Raw genomic sequence first — 24,895 nt, forward strand, 5'->3', positions numbered from 1 at the left:
CTATTATTATAAATTTGTTTTCCCCAGTGTAAGCAAACAAAATAGTCATGCCTCATATGTTGTCATTAATCCCAAAGAAGACATATAAACTTGATATGCCCTACTTTGGTAGTCAAAAGGGATATTTATATAAGAGCTTCGCCTCTGAAGTGAAATTCACTTGTGTGCTAATTTCATACTGCATTTCTGCAAGTATCTTGGGTAGAGAAAATGAGAGGCAGAGAGTAGAAATCAATAATGGCTTAGTTTCTATAAAGACTTCTGAAAGACTGCATTTTGAAGGATTGAATTCACCCATTAAGGCTGATAGTGTTCTATAACACACACACACACACTTAAAGGTAGCATTTATCAACTTTTAAAATAATATTTTTTGTGAGTCACCAAATGCACAAATATAGTCAAATATGTATGACACAAAATTCAGAGAAATTATCTAGCTTTTCAGGTAAAAGTGAGAGTCCTTTGGTTACACAGTGAGCAATATAGTAATGAAGGATTTCCTAAAGCAAATTTCACATCCTGGAATATGTATTTCCTCAGTTGGACACTGGGGCCACCTTCAGGTTAGAAAATGTCTACAGGAAAGATTTCAGGTATGGGCAGGTCCTGTTTCCCACTTATTAGAAAGGTTCCTGATCATGGTTGGGACTTGGTTTTCATCCTTCCAGCCTCCTAGATGAGTGTTCAGTTTCATTTCATTCTTTGGCTTCATCTTAAACTTATTTGCTTGTTTTTTCCATTGGAAATTCTTTTAGCTTTTCTGCTGAAATGTTGTCTCCACAGTACAATGTTAGAGAAGTCTTAGAAAATTGTATTTAGTCGTCTAATTTACGATTCCTTTTCTTAATACATCTTTTTCGAAACAGGATACCTCACCATCTAGACGCGCTTAATGTGAGCATTGCTTCTATTTCCAAAGACATGTTTTATGCTGGGTTTCAATGAACTGTTGTATTAGCTGAGTTACGAGATTCATTTTTGCTATCTGTGTGGCAGAAAAGTGGCGGAAATATATGTGGCTTCAGCCAACTGGCCTCTGACCAGCCTCCCTGCTGTCTAGACCAAAGGAAATAAGGCATTTGGAAACAGGTGCTGAGGAAATGGATAACACTAACTATGACAAGTCTGACACATTCCCAGTTTTCTTCTCTATATTTGGCATTTGGTACTTTAGTTGTATTGCAAAAGATGGTTTAGCTTGGTATAATCTTATTTTATTTCAGTTTCAAGGTAGACATGACATTAATTGTTATAGAAGTGGGAAATAAGCATATATACGAATTGAGGGCTGTTTATTTAGTCTTGAGGGCTTTGGAAGTATTAGTGACTCTTCTTTTCAGTTTTAGTAAAAGGAATATTTGAAAAACTCCAGCAACAGCCAGGCTATTGATGAAGTATGCTGAGTGGAAGAAATGCATTGAACCTTTTTTTTTATTTCCAAATCTTGATTCTGCTGGTAATTTGTTGCACCTGGACAAGTTCTTGAAGTCTCTGAATCTCTCTATTTTTGTTTATAAAATGGGACTTCTATATAATTTATAAGGTCTCTTCCAGATGTAAAATTCTGTGAGCCTATGATTTTTCTCTTTGCTACAATGCTTGTTTGTTTCCTTCTACAGAGTTTGAAAATAACAGATTTTTCTTATAATAAAATTTTCCTTAAAAAATATAAGGTAGCTAACTGCTGTATAGGAAATGGGCCTGTAATCTTTAACCTAACCGAGCTGCCTGTAGCTCATTCCCTTTCATGTGACCTGCCAGCATTGCTCATTCCTTTTCTCCCACCTCCTGGTATGCTGAGATTCTGACGGGAGGCTCAGTCTTAAAAACATAGCTTTCTGCAGGCTGTTTCTTGACAGGCCACATACATTTCGATGATGACTTTCTGGAGGCAATGCCCCAGCCTTCATTGTATGACCCTTAGGTAGTGCTAAGTTTGGAACTTTGCAGCAATGTAGGAAAGGAAGATGGTGCCATGATAGGCCCCAGTAGGACAGTTGGGTGATGGAAAACATCAGATACTGTATCGAAGCATAGAGTTTGTAAATGGATTTCAGACAGAGTATATTTCAAACTCCATCATGTTTCCTTAAACTTTTCACTTTTTGAAGTAATCATTCACTGGATGTTTACAATACATTCTATCGTAAATGGTATTTATCATCTTCCGGAGATGAAAGTATAAAAATGAGGAAGTACAATCGTTTTCTTTCCTTAATTTGCCCGCTTCAACTTCTCCTATGAATGTAGTAGTGATCTTGAGTCATGCATCTCACAGAGGTGAGGCATATTGCAGTATAAATCTGAGGATTTAGCAGAAGAGAGGGAAAAATAGATGCTACAATGGGAGTGGGTTGCAGGGGGTGGGTAGTAAATCCGTTATTTACGTGATTTTTTTTTTGTGAAAAAAGAAAAACAGATTCGCCATTTATAATAAAATTTAGCCTAACCGGCATTTGCACAGACGTGAGTTTCTTGCCTCAGCAATACAATGTGATGTGCCTGTTAGCCTTTCACACCCGTCTCTGCAGCTCTGTCAGAGTGTTTGTGCATCACTTTACTGCTCATACTTAAAAAGTGCTTTTTTTCTCCTGGTATGTTTCCCATGGATCTCCACTTAGAAAATATTTCTAGCATGCGTGAGTGAAACTTACCCATTTATGACCTATCCCCTTTCATTTTTTGATTATCCCTTGGGAGCTACAATTTCTGTTACTATTAGCAGAAAGAATAAAAGGGAGCCCATAGTTCAACATTGTAATCTAGGAACAAAAATCACAGGACTTTTGAAGCCTCCTTGCTCTTTTTCAAGAGTTGCAGTTAAAACATCCCAAGATAGGTGTTTTGTCCTCCTCCCCTCCCTTCCTTTCCCTTTAATCCTTTCCTTCCCTTTTCTCTCCCTCCCTCAGTCCCTGCCCCCTGCCTCCCTGCCTCCATCCTTTCTTCCCTCCCTCCCTCCCTTCCTTTTTCTTTTTGTATTTAAGTAATTACCAGAAAAAAGAAACCAACATTTTACTTTGCTGCATCCCCAGAGCTTCAGATTTTATTACATCAACATCTATTGAGTATCTATTATATCCTTGAATCTATTCTAGGCCCATTTCTATGCATTGCCTTTAATCCCAGTAGTACTCCAGTGAGAGAGCTATTTTATCTCCATTCCACTGATGAGGAAACTTTCTTCTGATTCAGAGAGCTGGTATGTGACAAATCCTGAATCTGAAATTAGATTTTCTGAATCCTTCCTCTACTGGGTAAAAGCTCTGTTACAGTTTAAAAGTGCTTTTAGAAAAAGAGCCATACCTTAGTGTAGAATCAATGTAGTGGTGATTAAATGAGTAAAACATGAAAAGAGATCTGTTCCAGGTTTCCCAATGACAGTTGGCTTGGGCAAGTTTTACCTTTGCACTTTGATTCTCTACTTATTAAATAGGGTTAGAAAATGTTAATTTGTAGCTATCTGTAGTCATAGTGAAATTTTAGTTCCATTTAGACTTCTGAAGTTTGTGGAACACTTGGAGCAACTTGTTTGGGAGAGAAATACCAGTGTAGTTGTCTATAAGACATGACATGTAGTAGAACGTTTATTATCTAAATCATTTATTAACAAATGTGCTGAATTACAGGGAAGAATCTGACTTTTCAGTGGGCCAGTTAGAACATTTTACTGAATATTTACTATGTGACTGACATCTTACATTTATGGTATCATTTAATCCTTTTACCATTCTTGTGAATTCTCAGCCACTAACCTCATGATGTTGAAAATGAGAGGTTCAAAAGAGATCAATAGTTTCCCTGAGATCATATAGCTAATAGGTCGTGAGTTGTGATATGGATGACTGAGAGCACAAAAATATCACAGTGGTTAGTAGTATGGGATTTGGAGTTAGATTTAAGTCACAGTTGCGTTATATATGCAAAGAACTAGCTTTTTAACCTTGGGCAATTGACTTGACCTCTCTAAACCTTTATTTTAAAAATAATCTACTTAAGATTAAATGATATTTTACAAGTATGTCTTTAGTATGGACTGGCACAGTAAGATATACAGTGGTCCCTGTCTACAAGGGTTTACTATATAAAATGAGAGATGAAGCATAAAGATGAAAGTGAAAAAAATTATGTCTTATAATGTATGAAAAAATTCTAAACCATGTAGTTTTAACAAAAAAAGTACACTAGTGTGGTGCATATGGTACACTAGGCAGAACTTTGGACCATGGCCAGGATATGCAAACTCTATCCTGTCTTTACCACTAGCACCCTGTGAGTCTTAGAACGAGATACTTCACTTCTGTGTCTCTCTTTGTCTCATATGTTCATTCATTCATCAGACATCTGTTGAGAAGCGGCGGTGTGTCCAGGCACACTATACTGGGAAAGTAGGTAGAAGAATTTAGGTCGGAGATGGAGTTTAGGGGATGCCTGTCCCTAACGTGGGCCATGGAACTTATAAACTAGTGGGAAGAGAGACAGATGTACGAAGAGTTAGTTACACTACAGTGTAGAAAGTGCAATAATCATGCTTGAAAGGCACATACAAAGTACTGTAAGCAACTACAGGAGACGCATCATTAAACTGGAGTTAGGGAAGGCTTTGTGGAACAGTTGACAATTGAATTGAGCAGTGAAGATGAGAAGGGACCATGTCTTATTCTTTTTTTTTTTTTAGATTTTAATTTTTTTAAACATAACAACATACAAACATGAATATTCTTACTGTATGATCATTCCATTCTTGCTATATAAACAATAACTCACAATATCATCACATAGTTGTATATTCATCACCACAATCACCTCTCAGAACATTTGCATCAATCCAGAAAAAAAATAAAAAGAAAAAAGAAAAAAAATTCGTACAAAGCATACCCACTTCCCCTCCTCTTCACAGATCACTAGCATTTCAATTTACTAAATTTATTTTAACATTTGCTCCCCCTATTATTTATTTATTTTTAATCCATATGTTTTACTCATCTGTTGATGAGGTAGATAAAAGGGACATCAGACACAAGGTTTTCACAATCACACAGTCACATTGCAAAAGCTATATCATTATACAATCATCTTCAAGAAACGTGGCTACTGGAACACAGCTCTCCATTTTCAGTCAGTTCCCTCCAACCTCTCCATTACACCTTAACTAAAAAGGTGATATCTATATAATGCATAAGAATAACCTCCAGGATAACCCCTCGATTCTGTTTGGAATCTCTCAGCCGTCTTATTCATTTTTGTATGAATATTCCCTAAAGCACCAATTGCAGTGTCTAACACGTAGAAGGCTCTCGGTAAATGGATTGGATGCTGATTAGCAAGGCTGACTTGATTTGAAGGTCCATCCTTTCCTGTGCTCCTTGTCATAGCTCCTCTACCTCTCTCAAACACAGTGTAAGCCCATAATTGATCTCAGGGTCGGTACACCAAGGTGGTGAAGGGCGTACGCTCTGAGGCCAGACTTCTGCTTTCAGTCCTTGTCTCTGATACTTTTTGGGTGTTTGACCTTGGGCCTTACTTTTTCATATCTCGGTTTCTTCATTTGTAAAATGGGGATAATAAAGGTACCTGGTATCATTAAATGGTAAAAAAATTAAATGAGTTTATATATGCAAAGAACTCAGAATGGGGCCTGGCACTAGTCATTAGTTATTAGGTTCTGAGCAGTTTTACTTTTCATTTACATTATCTTTGCCCAAGTTCATTTATCAGTGAACCATAATGGTTATCAGCATTACTGATAAATGAACTTGGGCAAAGTTCATTAATGCTTATAAATGGAATTTATAAAATTGTTAAGCCAAATGCTCACAAATACTTTCTGCCACCTGCAAGAATAGTACTTTCTATTTTCTGATTGATAGGGCAAAACAAGAGAAGGTGGCTTATTCCAGGAAGCATATTGTTTGCTTATAGCTCATTCTTGCTTTAAAGCACTGATCATAATGTCCTGGTTAATGCTGCAAGGAGCTCACGTCTATTTTGCTAATTATGTCATGCACCTTGGTGGCCCCTTTAACTGTAAAAATGACCTCCGGATTCTGATTTTTCTTCACTCTTTATTAATAGTTAACAAACTGTTTAATGCTCAGCAAGAAAGCCAAGTAAGCCTGAAGCATTTAGAAAATGGCATGTGAATTAGTTGTAAACTGTTTCAGTAAACATTAAATGGGTGGCAATTACTTAAAGTGATTGCCCGAATTTCATTAAAGCATTTAAGAAAAAAATGTGCCCAATGCTGTTTTAATTATAAGGAATTCATTGAAGGCAGCTTTGAGCTAGGATTTATCGAACTAGCCTAATTCATACCTTACCCAGGGCTTCTACTAAAAATACAGATTCCCCAGTTCTCACTCCAAACCTACTGAGACCCAGAAACTTTGTCATTTGTGTTTCTAGTTACCACAGGTGAATGTAATGATCAGAGCCTATTTGAAAAATACTGCTCAGATGTTGACTGCTTTTGATTTTGCTTTCAACAATTAGAAGGCTTTAAAGATATTTCAGTATGATACAACCGACAATTAGTAGTGGTGAAGGTAGAATAAGAGTTGCTGAGAAAATGGAAGTGTGTGATTTTTGCATTGCTTTCTAAAACACACACCAGATTTTGCCACTCCTTGCTTAAAGCCTTTCAATACTTCCCTGTTGGTATTATAGGAAAAAGTCTAAAGGCCTTATCAGAGTATATAGGGCCATTTGTGATTTATCTCAAATCTACTTTTACAGTCTCCATCTCTGCCCTCTTACCAGATTTTCATGTTCTGTCCTCTAGCCACACTGAACTGCATGCTTCCAAAGTGCAAGAAACATTATTTTATTATAACCTCCAGTGCAGTGCTACTCGAGACTCAGTATACAGTAGATGTTCAAAAAATATTTGTTGAATGAATGACTAAATCACTAGCGCTCACCACAAAAATGCTATTACCCTCTGTTTATATGTGATTTTTTCCCTTTTGGGATGTGTGTACTCCCAGACCACTACAGTGTCTAGCACTTAATGGATACTCATTAAAAATTTGTGAACATATCAATAGGCTGATAGGTTCACAGATTATAAGTACTTTGAATATGCATAATCAGCCCTTAGTTATCCGTCTATGCTATTGAAGTGAGACTGGATAAGCCAAAAAAGTTAAATAATAGTATGTTTGATTTTCTTGGAATTTATAAAATTGTCAAGCCAAATAATGACTGTCTGAATCTTGAGAGACTGGAAATTTAGCTAGCTTTTCTTTGTTCCTCCCTTTCCTACAGAATTCTTTCTTGTCCTCCTTATGTTATGTCCAATAGCATCAGACCCAAGACAGATGCAGATACCACACATTGAGCCCAGCTGATCTGTCCCAAATCACCTCTCTTAACAGTTCCCATCTCCCTGAGGTTGGGAAGGCAATTAAATGTTTTGAATGGATAAGGATTTTGACTTAATAAGGGTTTCCTGGGAAAATAAAACAATAGACAAATGATGTTGAATAGTCATTATATTACTTTAACACCATCAGCTTGATTACAACAAGAAACTGAAAGTAATGTATGAGAATTGAACCTGACTGCAGGCGGGTACATTGCAAAGGCTTGGTGCTGGCGTTAATTTAGAACTTCTTCAACAGTCGGAGTCTTCTTTCTCAAACCGGGCTCCAAGGTCTCCTGGGTTTGAGTGGGGTGAAGTACAGGATAGTTATCCTGTAGTATTTTCCTGAAGCATCACTTTTACTTGAATATTTGGAAAGAAACATTTTCATAATAAGCATTAAACTATTCATTTTAAATGTAAAATTCATGGTGCTGTTTAAAATGTAAAGAAAGACAAAGCAGGAGATTTACAAAGATAATTTGAGATTGGGCAGATGCCTCAGTTACCCTCTGTTGAAGGGAGATATGTTTTTAAAGAACATGCACACTAGACTAAAGAATTAGTTTGTAAAATGCAAGATTTAATTGCTGTTATACAGACATTTAAAACTTTAAGTATACATTTGATGGCGGGGCACTTTAAAGTCTTAGTTTTTGACTGTGTGACTGAGAGAAAAACTCGGGAGGTTCCGTTCCACCACTCCTTGGGCATAAAGCACAGTGGTTTATCTTTAGCTTCACTTGTTTCATGAGAAACCAATTAGGCCCAGAGCTGCAGAGATAAATGCCTTTTGGCTTTTAAGAATAAGTTATGAACTTATCATGAACTGCTTTATTTTGAGCCAGTTGGAGGTAGCATACTGCTGGCAATTCCAAACCATTTAAAAAACAAAAGTTATGGTTATTAATTTTTGAATCCACAAAAGCGTGAATCAACATTATAGCAGTGTCAGTATCTCAGTAGGAACTGGTATCAACTGAACTGTGGCAGCAAGATAAATGTTTGCAGATATATTTGACCGAGTGTCATCTACTGGGCTTCAAGTTATTCGCCAGCAGCCTTACTTTTGAAACAGAGTTGCAGCACTTGAAGTAGAGAAGAAAATCCTCCCTCTGAATATTTCTGGACTTCAGCAAAGAACTCTATTTGCAAGCATTTGTAATGTAGCATATGTAGCATGTGTTTCCAGTGGAGCTGAATATGTTGTTAAAAGATGTGTCTCTAAACATCTGTCTGACATATTTCACCACAGTGAAGATTAGGCAAAAGGGTTCTAATCTAATAGAACAGATTTGTCAGCTGGTCACCATGGTGGTTCAGGGCATTTTAAAACACAGTTCACATGTGTTTTTTTTTTAATATGCTGTATGGCAGGGTCACATTTCATTATTTTTCCATATGAATATCCCTTATTGCAGTGTCATTCATTGAATTTTTGTTTGCTTGTTTTTCTGATTTTTTTGGGGTTGGGGGAGTACATAGACCGGGAATCAAACCCAAGTCTCCTGCCTGGCAGATGACAATTCTACCACTGAACTAACCTTGTACCCCCAGGTCATGTGTTTTTAAAGCTCCCTAGACAGGCTGTGAAATGGAAAGTTTCAGCTCATGTGCCATATGCAATTATTGACCCTTGGCAGATAGTCTTAAAAAATGTAATGCTCCTTGTTAATTTTTATGGGACACCTTTTTTAAAAAATTCTGTTTTGTGTGTGTGTGTGCAACTTTAGTTGATTTTATTCTTCTTTTTTCAGTATATACTCATCACTAATGCTTAGGCACATGCAATCCTATGAAGTCATTTTATTCCCTGGAATGACTGTGCTTTTATATTTTTCATAAGTTGTTTGATGAATTTGAAGAAAACCATTTTAGAAAGCAATAACATGCATAATATACAAAACTCTGCTTGTATGTGTTAATATTTCATCTGACTCTTAGGCAGATCTGTAACTCCCAAAGCTAAAATTCACAAGTTTATAGTCTAGGTTGTTTGAGTCCTGAAATGAATTTAGGCAGCTCTTAAGGCCATTTAAATCAGGGCAAAATAAACTAAAAGTAAAAGAATGAATGGCTTGTTGGAAAATAAGGGCATAATGGCTATATCCCAAGCTTCATGTAGGAAAAGTTTAGCATTCATTGGAGAGCTTTTGATCATACAATAAATAGTACTTGGCTACTTTGGAGATAAAAAGAAACATTGTTTTTATCATGATTTTTAATGTGCTTAAATTTCATAGAGCTTAATGACCAGATATGTTATTGAGACACGGAACATTGACTCTTTAAGGATGCCCATGTACACAAATACAATAGAAATAGAAATGAAAGGACTATTTAAGCCTCTGATATTTAGGTCTCTGATATATTTTTTAATACAATTTTATTGAGACATAATCACAAATTGATAGAAAGACTATGGACTTTGCAGTGAGACAGAGCTACATAAATTCATTCTAATTCTAAATCTACCTATTACTAGATATGTGATCTGGGAATTTCAGTTATCTCCTTGAATATGCCTCATATCTAAATATAGAGACAATAACACGTAGGTTATAGGAGTGTTCTGCGGTTTAGAAGAGATGATACATATTCATAGTAGGCTCTATTTATCTTTGGGTGTTTGTAAATAATGCTTCCAGCGAAGTGCTTAGCTAATGCAAATATTACAGCTTAATCCAAGAGACCAGAAAGAAATAGAAAGCCAGCAGAGACTGTTTTTAATAAACCCCATATTATTAAGAACCTTTTGAAGAGGCTTGCGAGTGATCATCAATTGACAGGAAAAAGAGTAGAACTTATAATAGTGGAAAACAGAAGAATAAATTTTGGAAGAAGAGCCTACAGTGGTTGTGTCGCCCAATTTGCTTATGTATGACCTTATCCGAAGTGAGATCGTCGCCAAGTTATTGCTCTCAAAGTCTTTAATCATTTTAAGTACTAATAGATTCAGGATAGAAGAAAAACTCACTTCTGAAGTGAACTTGATTGCAGCATGTGAAAGAATACATTCTTTTGACTCAGCTCAGAACATCCTAATGTCATAGGCAAAATAACCAATCGTCATTCATGGCAGGACATGCCAATGAAAGATTTGTCAGAATAATTTCAATTGCAGTTGGTGTTTCTGAAGTGAGTTTTTGGACATAATCATTTATATGACTTGGTTGGATCACTCTGTAGGAGAAAATTTAGTGACAACTGATTTAATACCCAAAGAATAGAGTTTAATATTTAGACATACTTTATATCAGAGACCAGAAAAAATGAGAAACTCTCTTTCATCATTCTGTTTAAGAGATTCATATAGCTGGAATCACAAGTAACTAATAGAGAGCATTTTTGGTGTGTTTTAAAGTGGGATTATGAAAAACAGGCATTGGCTAATTTTTCCTTGGGTAAACAAGGTAGAAGTTCAGGATTTTTTTAAATAACCATTATTTATTTTTATGTAAATCAACAACAGAATCCATAAAATTATTTGGGTCTTGTTTTGAAAAAAATCTTCAGGTACACGGGTAAGGGTTGATTTACACCTTTTATTTTAACATGAGTTTTGGTGTACAGAATCACATTTACTAAATCTCTACTAGATGAGAGTAGAGACTGGGTGGGCCTATCTTAGGGTATAATAATCTCAATTTGTATCTAATTTTTTTTAATGATATATGGAACGCTTTGTGAATTTGCGGGTCATCCTTGTGCAGGGCCCATGCTGATCTTATGTGTATCGTTCCAATTTTAGTATATGTGCTGCCGAAGCAAGCACAATTTATATCTATTTTTGGTGCAGCTCAGAGGTAATCCATGTTTTAAAATATTCATTGAGTATATTTTGGGTTTTTGATTCTGTATTTGTTTTTGGCAGACAGTACTTGAAGTGGAAAAGTAGACTGTTATCAACAGCATCTGTGAATCAGAACTATTGCTCTGTACATAAATGTGTCTTAGTTCCTTCCACTGCGTATTTTTTTTACATGTGAATCATGGTGCATGCGTTTTTGTTGTCTTTGAAAATCCCTATCCATATTCACAAGCCTTAATAGTCTTCCAAGAAGTCTCAGGTTTTTAATCTTCTTAAGTACTTAGTATTTACTTAGGTCCCTGGAATTGGTTATGTGCCTTTAATTGTTTAGATCACTTTCACTGAAGTCTATGTTTGTGCCTAGAGTCAATGATAAATTCATCGAAAAGGAAGAGTAAATATTGTCTCTTCCTTCTGCAGCTCTCTAATATAGTTGTTGTTAGTGCTTATTATATATCTTTGTTTAAATGACAGGGTAAATAAAGGGTAAGAATATCACTAAGTGTGAGATTCTCTCCAAGAATGCCAAATTCAGTTTTTTTCAATCTTTGCACTTGAAAATTTGTTGGTAGTACTTTTCAAAGAAAAATGGGATCAAAAGTCTCAGAATAAATAGTACATTAATAAATCATTAAATATAATAGGACTTTTTGCATTTCTGAATGTATATTTTTTGCTTCTGGTTATTATTTTAAATGTGTGTTTTTTTTTTTTTTTTTTTTTTTGCATGGGCAGGCACTAGGAATTGAACCCAGGTCTCTGGCACAACAGGCGAGAACTCTCCCTATGGGGCGAGGCCTGCCCCATAAATGTGTTTATTGTTATTAGAGAAGTTGTAGATTTACTGAAAAATCATGCAGAAAATACAGAATTCCTGTGGACTGTTCCCTCACGACATAGTTTTCATTATTATTTCCTTTAAGATTATATGTACTCATTTTTGATTTGAGATATGGTAGGTTTATAGAGAAAAAAATGAAGAAAATACAGTTCCAATATTTTCCTCCCTGATACAGTTTCCCCTGTTAACACAGTGCATTATTTTAGAAACTTTGTTTTTATTAATGAAATAATATTATTGTAATTATACTAGTAACTGTAATCTATAGCTTACATAAAGGTCTACTGTTGTGTTGTACAATCCCATGGTTTAAAAAACTTTTATGCTAATTACATATATATATACATATATACATACACACACACACATGCACATATATATGTATCTCCCCTAAATTTTTCCCTTTCAATAACATTCAAATATATAATTCAGTGGTATTAATTACATTCACAATATTGTGCTACCATGAACATCACCCGTTACCAAAACTTTTCCATCACCTGGAAAAGAAACTCATTACCAATTAAGCATTAACTCCCCATTCCTTACCCCTATCCTGGCTCTTGATAAACATTGTTCTGGTTTCTGACTCCATGAATTTGCTTATTGTAACTATTTTATATCAGTAAGATCATACAATATTTATCCTTTTATGTCTGGCTTATTTCCCTCAACAAGATCTCTTCAAGATTCATACATGTTGTCTCATGTATCAGACCATCATTCTTTTTTTTAACAGCTGTATAATATTCCATAGTATGTATCTACCAAAGTTTGTTTATCCAGTCATCTGTTGATGGACACTAGGGTTGCTTCCGCATTTTGGCAACTGTGAATAATGTCACTGGGAACGTTGGTCTGCAAATACCTGTTCAAGTACCTGTTCAAGTTCCTGCTTTTGATTGTTTCATATGTATATATACCTAAAGTAGGATTTACAGTTATATGGTAATTCTGTACTTAACTTTCTGAAGTTGCACCAAACTGCTTTCCACAGTGGGTACATCATTTTACATTCCCACTTACAATGAACAGGTGTTTCTATTTCTTCATATCCTTTACTATACTTGTTCTTCCCCATTTTGAAAATTGAAACCATTCTGGTGGCTGTGAACTTGTATCTTACAGTGATTTTGATGTACATTTCCCAAATGATATGATGTTGAGCATCTTTTCATGTGCCTTTTGGCCATTTGTATATTCTCTTTGGAGAATGTCTGTTCAAGTCTTTGCCAATTTTTATTTTGGTTCTTTACTTTTGGTTGTTGAATTGGAGTTCTTTATGTATTCTGGATATTAAACCATTATTGGATATTTGGCTTCCAAATATTTTCTGTCATTCTGTAGTTTGTCTTTTTACTTTTAAAATGAAGTTCTTTGATACACATAAGTTTTAAATTTTAAATTAAATCCCTTTTGTCTATTTTTTTCTTTTGTAGCTTTTGCTGTTGATGTAAAGTCTGGGAAACCTTTGCCTAACCCAGGGTCCTGAAGTTGTGTCCCTATGTTTTCATCCAGGAGTTCTATAGTTTTGGTTCTTATATTTAGGTCTCTGATACATTTTTTAATACAATTTTATTGAGACATAATCACAAACCATATGATCATTCAAAGTATACAGTCAGTGGTTCACAATATCATCATATAGTTGTGTATTCATCATTACAATAGATTTTTGAACATTTTCATTTCTCCAAAAATAATAAAAATAAGAATAAAAATAAAAGTAAAAAAGAACACCCAAAACTTCCCATACTCTCTATGCTCCGTCTGTTACTTATGTCTCTTTTGTCTTTATTTTTTTACTCATCTGTCCATATACTTGATAAAGGGAGATCAGTCACAAGGTTTTCACAATCACATGGTCACACTTTGAAGCTATATAATTCTACAGTCATCTTCAAGAATCAAGGCTACTGGTTTCAGGCATTTCACTCTAGCTACTCTAATACACCCCAAAATGAAAAAGGGATATCAACATAATACATAAGAGTAACCTCCAGAATGACCTCCCAAATCTATTTAGACTCTCTCAGCCACTAGACATTTTATATGTGTTTCATTTCTCTTCTCCTTTTGGTCAAGAAGGCTTTCTCACTCCTGAGTTACCAGGGCCAGGCTCATCCCCAGGAGTCATGTGTTATGTTTCCAGGGAGATTTACACCCCTGAGAGTCATATACTATGTAGTGGGGAGGGCAGTGAGTTTACCTGCAGAATTGGCTTAGAGAGAAACATCTGAGCAACAAAAGAAGTTCTCTTAGGGTGGCTCTTAGGCATAATTGTAAGTAGGCCTAGCTTCTCCTTTGCAGGAATAAGTTTCATAAGGGCAAGCCTCAACATCAAGAGCTTGGTCTATTAAATTGGTATTATCCAGTACTTGCAAGAATATCAGGTCTGTTCCAGCTGGGGAAGTTTAATATTTCCACATTTTTTCACAGTCCCTCAAGGGGATTTTGCAAATACTTTTTTGTATTCTGCCCAGATTAGTCTGGGATGTATCGGCATCACACTAACCTGCAAAACCCAGCAAGATTCCACTCCCTATGCAAGGTTCCTTGTAATTATGGTGTTCGAATAAACGGACCACATAAGTGAAATTAGATAGCATGCTACAGAAAATATAAATTTTGCACCAAATAAATATCTTTTCCTTTAGTATCACACAGAAGTTGAAATGAAAGGACTATATTTTAACACATAGTATCATTCTTTATCCTTTAGTCTGATTTACCTTAGTCCTAACCAGGTCAGCTTCATTCATATCTCTAATCGAAGTCTGGTTTCTTTTTCAGCTTTTTAAACCATTGCTGTATGGGGTAATGCTGACTTTCATAGCTGCAGAACTGTAGCTCTGAGTCTCAGGTGTCACACAAATACCTGAAGCTTCAGGGAATGACCAAGCTGTACACAAGGAGCTCAGCATCTCAGAGTTTAGAAATAACGTTACAAATCAGGAATTGATGTGACTGTTATAAGAACCAACAATCTAGGAACATTTGAAATAAGCCCTCCCCTGATAACCTATTCTCTGGATTCAATTCTCAGAATTTGTACGTTATACTCAGTCCATGTTAGTGCAGGATAATATTTTTCTTTTTGTTTCTGGCTTATTTCACTCAACTTAATGTCAATCTTGGTTCATTCACCTAATTGCATGCCTCACAGTGTCATTCCTTCTTGAAGTCTCTCAATATTACACTGTATGTATATACCACAGTTTGCCCTTCTCGTTCATCAAACGATATACTCTTAGGCACTTTTGCAAATTGTGAATACTGCCACCATCAGTACAGGTGTGCAAATATACATTCGTATCGCTGCTTTCCGTTCTTCCGATTATATCCCTAATAGTGGAGTTGCAGGATCTTATGACAACCCTATGCTTAGCCTCCTGTGGAATTTCCTCACTGCCCTCCAGACAGGCTATACTATTCTTCTTCTCTACCAACAGTGAATAGGTAAACCTCTCTCTCCACATTTTCTCAAGCACTTTTGTCTTTCTGTTTATTTATTTATTTATTTTTTGCATGCGCAGGCACCAGGAATCGAGCCCGGGTCTCTGACATGGCAGGCAAGAATTCTGCCACTGAGCCACTGTCACACCGCCCTCTGTTTATTTTTATACAGTTTTATTCAAACACCATACAATCCATCCTAAGTAAACAAGCAGTGTTTCCAGGTATAATCATATAGCAATGTATTCACCACCACAGTCTATATGAGGACATTTTCATTTCTTCCTCAGAAAAAGAAGAGGAAAAAAATGAAGAATAAAAAGTAAAAATAATAAAATAAAGAAGAGAAACAATATCACAACCAAGAATCCCATACCGTCGCTTATATTCTCATCTTAATGACATTTAACTTTGATATATTACCTTTGTAATTCCATTTAATGGAAGCATATTACAAGGATCCTGGTAATTATAGATGCCAGTTTGCATTGATTGTATTTTTTCTGTATACTATACCATTTTCAACATCTTGCACTGTTGACATTAATTGTTCTCCCTCAAGGAAAAACATTCTTATATTTGTATATTTAATCACCATCATTGTCCACTTTAGGTTTCACTAACTTATGTAGTGCCAGTCTTTGTCTTCTGTCTTTTTTCTGGTGCCATACATGCCCCTGCCCTTCCTCTTTCAACTATACTAACACTCAGCTTTGTTCAGTGTACTTACAATATTGTGCTACCATAAGATAGTATTGTACTATCCATTTCTGGATTTTTAGAATCAATCCTGTCAACATTCTATGCTACTTCAATATCATATGCCCAATCTCTACCTTCTTTCTATCTGCTGATAACCTGTGTTCTCAACTTTAGCTCTCAAAGTTCACTCATTAATGTTAGTTGACATTTGTGAAACCATACAACATTTCTCCTTTTTTTTCTGGTAATTTCATTCAACATAATGTCCTCAAGTTTTATCCACTTTGTTGCATGTAGCATGACTTTATTTCTCATGTATTGTATCCTATTTTTTTTTCTTTGTAGCCTTGCCGATAGTCTTCATTTCTACACTGTTCTCCAGACCTCTCCTCACTTTTCTTATCTGCCTGTATTGCTCCCTTTAGTATTTCTTGTAGAGCAGGTCTCTCATTCACAAACTCTCTCAGTGTCTGTTTGAAAATGTTTTAAACTGTCGATCATTTCGAAGGACATTTTTTTGTTGGCAATTTTTCTCTTTCAGTACCTAAAATGTATTATACCATTGCCTTCTTGCCTCCATGGTTTCTGCTGAGAAATCTTTACATAGATTTATTGAGCTTTCCTTGTATTTGATGAATCACTTATCTCTTTCTGCTTTCAAAATTCTGTCTTTGTCTTTGAAATTTGACAATCCAATCAGTAAGTATCTTGGAGTAGGTCTATTTGGATCTATTCTCTTTGGGGTAGCTGTGCATCTTAGATATGCATTTTTATGTCTTTCATAAGAGCTGAGACATTTTCAGTGATTATTTCCTCCATTATTCTTTCTGCCACCTTTCCCTTCTCTTCTCCTTCTAGGACAACATAATATGTATATTCATCAACTTTATGTTGTCATTCAATTCCCTGAGACCCTGCTCATATTTTTCCACTCTTTTCCCTATCTGTACTTTTGTATATAGGATTTCAGATGTCATGTCCTCTAGTTCATCAATTCTTTCTTCTGCCCCTTCTTATCTGCTGTAGTAAGTTGCTGTTGTGTTTTTCATCTTTTCTATTGTGCCATAAATTCTGCCATTTGTTCTGTCAAGCTTTTGAATTCTTCTTTATGGTCACCCAATTTCATCTTTATATCCTTCATCTTTTTTGCCATATTTTCCCACAAATCACTTGTTTGATTTTTGAATTGATTTAGCATGCTTGTGGGAAACCTTTAACTAGTTATTTCAACTCCAATATCTTGTTTAAACTGTTACTTTGTTTTTTGACTGGGCCATACTTCAATTTTCCCTATTATGACTTGTATTTTTCACTTTACTGGTGTCTAGGAATCTGACTTCCTTGATTAGTTTTTCTGGAGATTGCTTTTCACTCTTTTACCCAGGGTTTTCTCATTGCTTTGCATTGCTCTCTGTCTGTTCTTTTCATTCAGTTCAGCTTATTCTAGACCTGTAAGATAGCTTCTGTTCTAACAGGTCAGTATTTATCAGCTTTTGTTTTTCTGTTTTTTGCCCTAACTAAATGGAACCTTTTTTTGAGGAGGGTCTCCCCAGATATGATTGATCCCAGTCAGATTTTCCCAGACAAGGCAGATCCAGGTCTCAGGAGGAGGGTGTGGTCAGTATTCAGTTTTCCTGAGGATGAGACCCAGCAGGTTGTCTGACTTTCCTTTGGAGCCTCTAGACTCTGTTCTTTTCCTGGTCTGTCCACCCAGGTGCACTTGCCAGCCCTTAGCTCCCCACAGGTGTAAAGTGATGTGCTGATTTGATACCAACTTAGCTTCAGTAGCATACACCCACACTGTTCCTATTTATGTCTTTTCCTCCACTCTTTTGTTGTGCTTGATACAGCTTATATCTTTAAACATTGTATGTCCAAAAGTATGGATTGATCATTATTTTTATTTGCAATTTGGAACCTGTGAAAAGTAAAAAGTGGTATTACATATGAAAAAATACAACACAATACTACTGGCATTTATAATTGCCATATTGTTGATTTTACCAGTGGTCTTTTTTTTCCTTTATACCAGTCAAACCACTGTGTAGTGCCCTTCCTATGAGTCTGAAGATCTCCCTTTAACATTGCTTATGGGGCAAGTCTTGTGGTGATTATCTGCCTCAATTTTTATTTATCTGGCAATGTCTGAATCTCTCCTTCAATTTGGAAAGAAAGTCTTGCTGAACATAAAGTTATTGTTTTTAAGCACTTGGAATATTTCTTCCTCCTGCCTTGTTTATTTCATTATTTCTAATGAGAATTCAGCTCTGAACCTTATTTGGACTTCCTTGTACATAACACTGTGCTTTTTCTTGCAACTTTCAGAACTCTGTCCTCATCCTTGGCATTGGGCACTTTGACTATTATGAATCTGGGCATGGTTCTCTTCAAGTTTATTCGTTCAGGTGCATTGGCTTCTTGAATGGCCATATTCATGTCTTTTTTTTTAATTTGGTATATTTTCTGCCATTATTTCTTTGAAGATTCCTTCTGCCCCTTTTTCTGTCTCTTCTTTTCTGGGTTTTCTGTAATGCGTATTTGTACCTTGATGGTGCCCCTCAGTTCTCTTAAGCTCTGTTTGCTTTTTTCCATTCCTTTTTTTTTTGCATTTCAGCCTTTATCATTTCAATTGTCTTGTCTTCAAGTTCACTGATTCTTTCTTCTGCCAGCTTCATTCTGCTGTTGAAACATTTTAGGGAATTTTTCCTTTCAGTTATCGTGATCTTCAACTCCAGTATTTGGTTTCTTCTTAAAATGTCCGTCTCTTTGGGTGGTGCAGTGGTGGCTCAGTGGCAGAATTCTTATCTGCCATGCTGGAGAACCAGGTTCGATTTTGATTCCTGGTGCCTGTCCATGCAAAAAATAAAAATAAAAAGAATAAAAAATAAATTAAAAGTCCATCTTTTTATTGAGATTCTCATATTCATTCATTATTTTATTGCTATCCTTTATTCTTTTCTGAGCTTTCTTCGATGTCTTTGAGAATACTGAAGATCATCTTTTAAAGTATTTTTTTTTTTGCTGTATCTAAAGCCTGGTCTTCTTTGTTGATGGCATCTGAAATTTCATTTATTCCTCTTCTTTTATTTCTCTTTTTATCTTTTGTTGCCCACTGCAATTTTAATATTTAAATGTGTTAACTCTGGGATTTAGTCGTTCATCTGTCTGTTCCTTAAATTTTTATCCAGCTAATGATACGACAGAGGTTTTCTTGTGTACCAGGAGCTAACAAAAACGAATAAATCAATGCAAGCAATACTTTTCATTGTCTTTGCAGATTTCCTCTGTGATGTCTGGTGCTCTCCTTCAGAGTTTAGCCCTCAATAAGCTTCAGGCAAAAGTGAAATGCAGAGTCCTTTCATCTCTGTGGCTTGCCGCTTGTCTTGGGCTGGTGCTTGCTTGGGGTCTTAGTTTACAGATATTGAATATTATTTCTACTAAGTAGACTTTCTCCCCCTCCTGGTTGCTCTGTTGTGTGTCCTAAATCTGGTAATCCTTTGCCCCAGCTTAGACTTAATTGTTTCTTATTGTGCTTTAGGTGTCTGCAAGCCGTTTCTGTTTCAGGAGAGGACCAGGGCAGGTGAAGCCAAGATAAGTTTCCTGGTACCATATTTCTAGATGCCGTGGGATAGATTGGCAGTGACATAAAGGCACCCTGGTATATACATAGGTGTTTGTATTAGTTAGGGTTCTCTAGAGAAACAGAATCAACAGGGAACACTCGCAAATATAAAATTTATAAAAGTGTCTCATGTGACCACGGGAACGCAGAGTCCAGAATCTGCAGGGCAGGCTGTAAAGCCGGTGATTCCGATGGAGGGTCTGGACGAACTGCACAGGAGAGGCTTTCCAGCCAAAGCAGGAAGAAGAGCCTGTCTCTTCTGAATCCTTCTTAAAAGGCTTCCAGTGATTAGATTAAGCATCACTCATTGCAGAAGACACTTCCCTTTGGCTGATTACAAATGGAATCAGCTGTGGATGCAGCTGACGTGATCATGATTTAATTTTAAGAAATATCCTCTATAGCAACAGACAGGCCAGCACTTGCCCAAACAGACAAACAGGTACCACCACCTGGCCAAATTGACACATGAACCTGACCATGACAGTGTTACTCTTCTCCCTCAGGAACAGGGCCAGAACTCATAAATGCAGATAGCTCCACACCACACTGAGGAGTGATTGAGGGAAAGAGCAGCAATAGCAGCTTGAGCTTCTCCTGCTGTTTATAAAGCTGTGTTTTCTTCATTCTGCACTCACCTGGTTACTGCAGACTTGTAACTGTTTGGAGTTTTTAGAAAGATGGTTCTGCAATTTTTGTTCAGTAATTCTGTGGGAGTAAAAACACCATGGGACATCTTATACTGCCATCTTGGTTGACCAGAAGTCCTTTGAATATAATTTTTTTTTTAAGGCAGAAAAGCCATATTCAATTCTACTGTCCATGAATATGCCTTCAGTAATCTCTTCATGATTCTTGCTGTTATTGTATTTCAAACTGATGAGGAAACTGATTCTGAGGGCTCTGAGAGGATTTGTTCACTCAGAATTGGAGTTGAAAACAGGACCAGGTTTTCTAATTATTCCATTACTTCATTCTTCATCCCCGCTGACCTGGGGATTGTGTTGTCTCATGAAATAGGTGGCCTGTGCTAGCACTAAAGGTGGGAGAGTTTGTGCAAAACTCTATCCTAGATAACGAATGCTCCTGAAGCTTTAAAGACCGATTTCCCTTGGAGATGTGTATGCCATCTGCTGCAAGCTGTTCATTGATGACATGGGGAAATTTTACCATCCTTTACAGCTAATTTTGTATGGGAGTCAGTTTCTTATCTGAGTTCTCCCTAAACTTTATTGAGAAAAACTCCTGTCTCTTTCCACTTTTACCCTGCCCCCCAAAACAGTACTTCTTTAGTTTTCTTTCATAGTGAGAGACTACTTGGGTATTCATATTTAATATTTGCCTTGATGTTTAGGTCCTGCTAACTCACTTACATATCAACTTCAGGTAGCTCTTATCTCAGTTTACCCTGGTTTCTCAATATTAACTTGTTTCCTCCTTCTAGTCTCTTCAGATTTGTTTCTTATGTTTTCTGGCTCTGTTTTTTTTCCTTCTTATGTATCTGTTTTTTTTTTTTTTTTCTTATGGGGTCTGGCTTACTTCGTTCCTCAGGCCTAGAGCATCTTCCATTGCCATGTAGGGGCTTCCTGTCTCATTCCCTACGACCTCTCTGTAAACCTAATCCCAGATACCCTACTTTGCTGCTGGTTCTTTCCTGCCCCTCCCACATAAAGCAGTTAGCAGAGGTATTTTCAGATTAAAACCTAGCATTTAGTCTAATGTTCTCCTCATGTTATAGGTGAGAAAATTGAAGCCTGTACAAATTAAGGTACTTTCAAAGTCACACAATTAGTTATAGATCCAAGATAAGAATACAATTAGCCTGATTAATTTTTCCCCAACATTATGTTTACTACAATGGATATTATATATTTTTAAAAACTGCACAAAGAAAATAATTTAAATGTAGAATAAATATAATTTAAAAACTTAATATATATTAAAAGCTCAATAATTTATATAGAGACTGAAAGTTTCAACACAGGATTAAAATTGGGAAGTTGGGAGGGGAGGAGGGAAAGAGCTTTCTTTTGATGTCGGTTATGAGAAATACTGTGTTTGATAGCTTGTATGTGTTACCTTGGGTCATACCTAATCTCTGCTCCATAAAGGGACTAAGGCATTTTATGAACATCATTCTAGGAAAGCCATATTTGAACTTATATGTGTCTTGAAATGTGTCATCAATAGATAGATGTGTCACCAATGGACAACTTGCTTAAACTGATACTTGATGGGTTTAAGAATGGGTTTTCTGAGGGGGCAATGAAATTCTAAGCTTTTTTATTGTTATTTAATTATTGGAAGTTTTACACCCAATTAAGGAACAGCCTTACATATCACCAAATCTTAGAGTTACTAAATACTCTGTCTTTCTCTACTTGGTGCTCCGTTTCTTACAGGAAGCTGTTAATGATCTTAACAAAAAAAAAGTTTTCTATTGTTCAATATAACATATATGCAAAGAAAAGAAAGAAAAAGCAGTGATTTTCAAAGTACACTTCTATAAGTAGCTACAGAACAAATTTCATAGTTTGTTAGAGTTACCATTCTACTATTTCAGATTTTTCCTTCTAGCTGCTCCAAAACACTGGAGGTTAGAAGAAATGTTTATTTCTTCTTTTTTTGTGTGAAAAATAGCATATATACAAAAAGCAATAAATTCAAAGCACATCTCAACAATTAGTTGTAAAAAAGGTTTCAGAGTTCGATATGGGTTACAGTTACACAATTTTAGGTTTTTGTTAACTATCTTTTTTTTTATTAATTAAAAAAAATGAACTAACACAACATTTAGAAATCATTCCATTCTACATATGCAATCAGTAATTCTTAATATCATCACATAGATGTATGATCATCATTTCTTAGTGCATTTGCATTTGATTTAGAAAAAGAAATAGCAAGACAACAGAAAAAGAAATAAAATGATAATATAGAGAAAAAAATAAAAATACAAAATACAAAAAATATATATTAAAAAAAAAACTATAGCTCAGATGCAGCTTCATTCAGTGTTTTAACATAATTACAATACAATTAGGTAGTATTGTGCTGTCCATTTTTGAGTTTTTGTATCCAGTCCTGTTGCACAGTCTGTATCCCTTCAGGTCCAGTTACCCATTATCTTACCCTATTTCTAACTCCTGATGGTCTCTGTCACCAATGACATATTTCACGTTTATTCTCTAATGTCGGTTCATATCAGTGGGACCATACAGTATTTGTCCTTTAGTTTTTCGCTAGTCTCACTCAGCATAATGTTCCCTAGGTCCATCCATATTATTACATGCTTCATAAGTTTATTTTGTCTTAAAGCTGCATAATATTCCATCATATGTATATACCACAGTTTAGCCACTCGTCTGTTGATGGACATTTTGGCTGTTTCCATCTCTTTGCAATTGTAAATAATGCTGCTATAAACATTGGTGTGCAAATGTCCATTTGTGTCTTTGCCCTTAAGTCCTTTGAGTAGATACCTAGCAATGGTATTGCTGGGTCGTATGGCAATTCTATATTTAGCTTTTTGAGGAACCGCCAAACTGCCTTCCACAGTGGTTGCACCATTTGACATTCCCACCAACAGTGGATAAGTGTGCCTCTTTCTCCACATCCTCTCCAGCACTTGTCATTTTTTGTTTTGTTGATAATGGCCATTCTGGTGGGTGTGAGATGATATCTCATTGTGGTTTTGATTTGCATTTCTCTAATGGCCAGGGATCTTGAGCATCTCTTCATGTGCCTTTTGGCCATTTGTATTTCCTCTTCTGAGAAATGTCTGTTCAAGTCTTTTTCCCGTTTTGTAATTGGGTTGGCTGTCTTTTTGTTGTTGAGTTGAACAATCTCTTTATAAATTCTGGATACTAGACCTTTATCTGATATGTCGTTTCCAAATATTGTCTCCCATCGTGTAGGCTGTCTTTCTACTTTCTTGATGAAGTTCTTTGATGTACAAAAGTGTTTAATTTTGAGGAGCTCCCATTTATTTATTTTTTTCTTCAGTGCTCTTGCTTTAGGTTTAAGGTCCATAAAACCGCCTCCAATTGTAAGCTTCATAAGATATCTCCCTACATTTTCCTCTAACTATTTTATGGTCTTAGACCTAATGTTTAGAACTTTGATCCATTTTGAGTTTACTTTTGTATAGGGTGTGAGATACGGGTCCTCTTTCATTCTTTTGCATATGGATATCCAGTTCTCTAGGCACCATTTATTGAAGAGACTATTCTGTCCCAGGTGAGTTGGCTTGACTGCCTTATCAAAGATCAAATGTCCATAGATGAAAGGGTCTATTTCTGAGCACTCTATTCGATTCCATTGGTCAATATATCTATCTTTATGCCAATACCATGCTGTTTTGACCACTGTGGCTTTATAATATGCCTTAAAGTCCGGCAGCGTGAGACCTCCTGTTTCGTTTTTTTTTTCCTCAAGATACTTTTAGCAATTCGGGGTTCCCTACCCTTCCAGATAAATTTGCTTATTGGTTTTTCTATTTCTGAAAAGTTAGTTGTTGGGATTTTGATTGGTATTGCATTGAATCTGTAAATCAATTTAGGTAGGATTAACATCTTAACTATATTTAGTCTTCCAATCCATGAACACGGTATGCCCTTCCATCTATTTAGGTCTTCTGTGATTTCTTTTAACAGTTTTTTATAGTTTTCTTTATATAGGTCTTTTGTCTCTTTAGTTAAATTTATTCCTAGGTATTTTATTCTTTCAGTTGCAATTGTAAATGGAATTCGTTTCTTGATTTCCCCCCAGCTTGTTCATTGATAGTGTATAGAAATGCTACAGACTTTTGAATGCTGATCTTGTAACCTGCTACTTTGCTGTACTCATTTATTAGCTCTAGTAGTTTTGTTGTGGATTTTTCAGGGTTTTTGACGTATAGTATCATATCGTCTGCAAACAGTGATAGTTTTACTTCTTCCTTTCCAATTTTGATGCCTTGTATTTCTTTTTCTTGTCTAATTGCTCTGGCTAGAACCTCTAACACGATGTTGAGTAACAGTGGTGATAATGGACATCCTTTCTTGTTCCTGATCTTAGGGGGAAAGTTTTCAATTTTTCCCCATTGAGGATGATATTAGC

At 35.9% G+C, this 24,895-nt stretch overlaps 1 protein-coding gene and 1 non-coding gene across 5 annotated transcripts in view; one reads left to right on the plus strand and one right to left on the minus strand.

Annotated features, from left to right (window-relative positions):
- The window catches only part of SLC4A4 (solute carrier family 4 member 4), a 434,558-nt gene that overhangs the window by 106,981 nt on the left and 302,682 nt on the right, over nt 1-24,895 (plus strand). The window lies entirely within an intron of this gene.
- Nucleotides 11,032-11,138, minus strand: LOC143663750 (U6 spliceosomal RNA). Its single transcript, XR_013166136.1, has one exon. It is a non-coding gene; the product is annotated as a U6 spliceosomal RNA (small nuclear RNA).

The sequence above is a fragment of the Tamandua tetradactyla genome, chromosome 19 (genome assembly GCF_023851605.1).
Source record: "Tamandua tetradactyla isolate mTamTet1 chromosome 19, mTamTet1.pri, whole genome shotgun sequence".
NCBI classification, from domain to species: domain Eukaryota; kingdom Metazoa; phylum Chordata; class Mammalia; order Pilosa; family Myrmecophagidae; genus Tamandua; species Tamandua tetradactyla.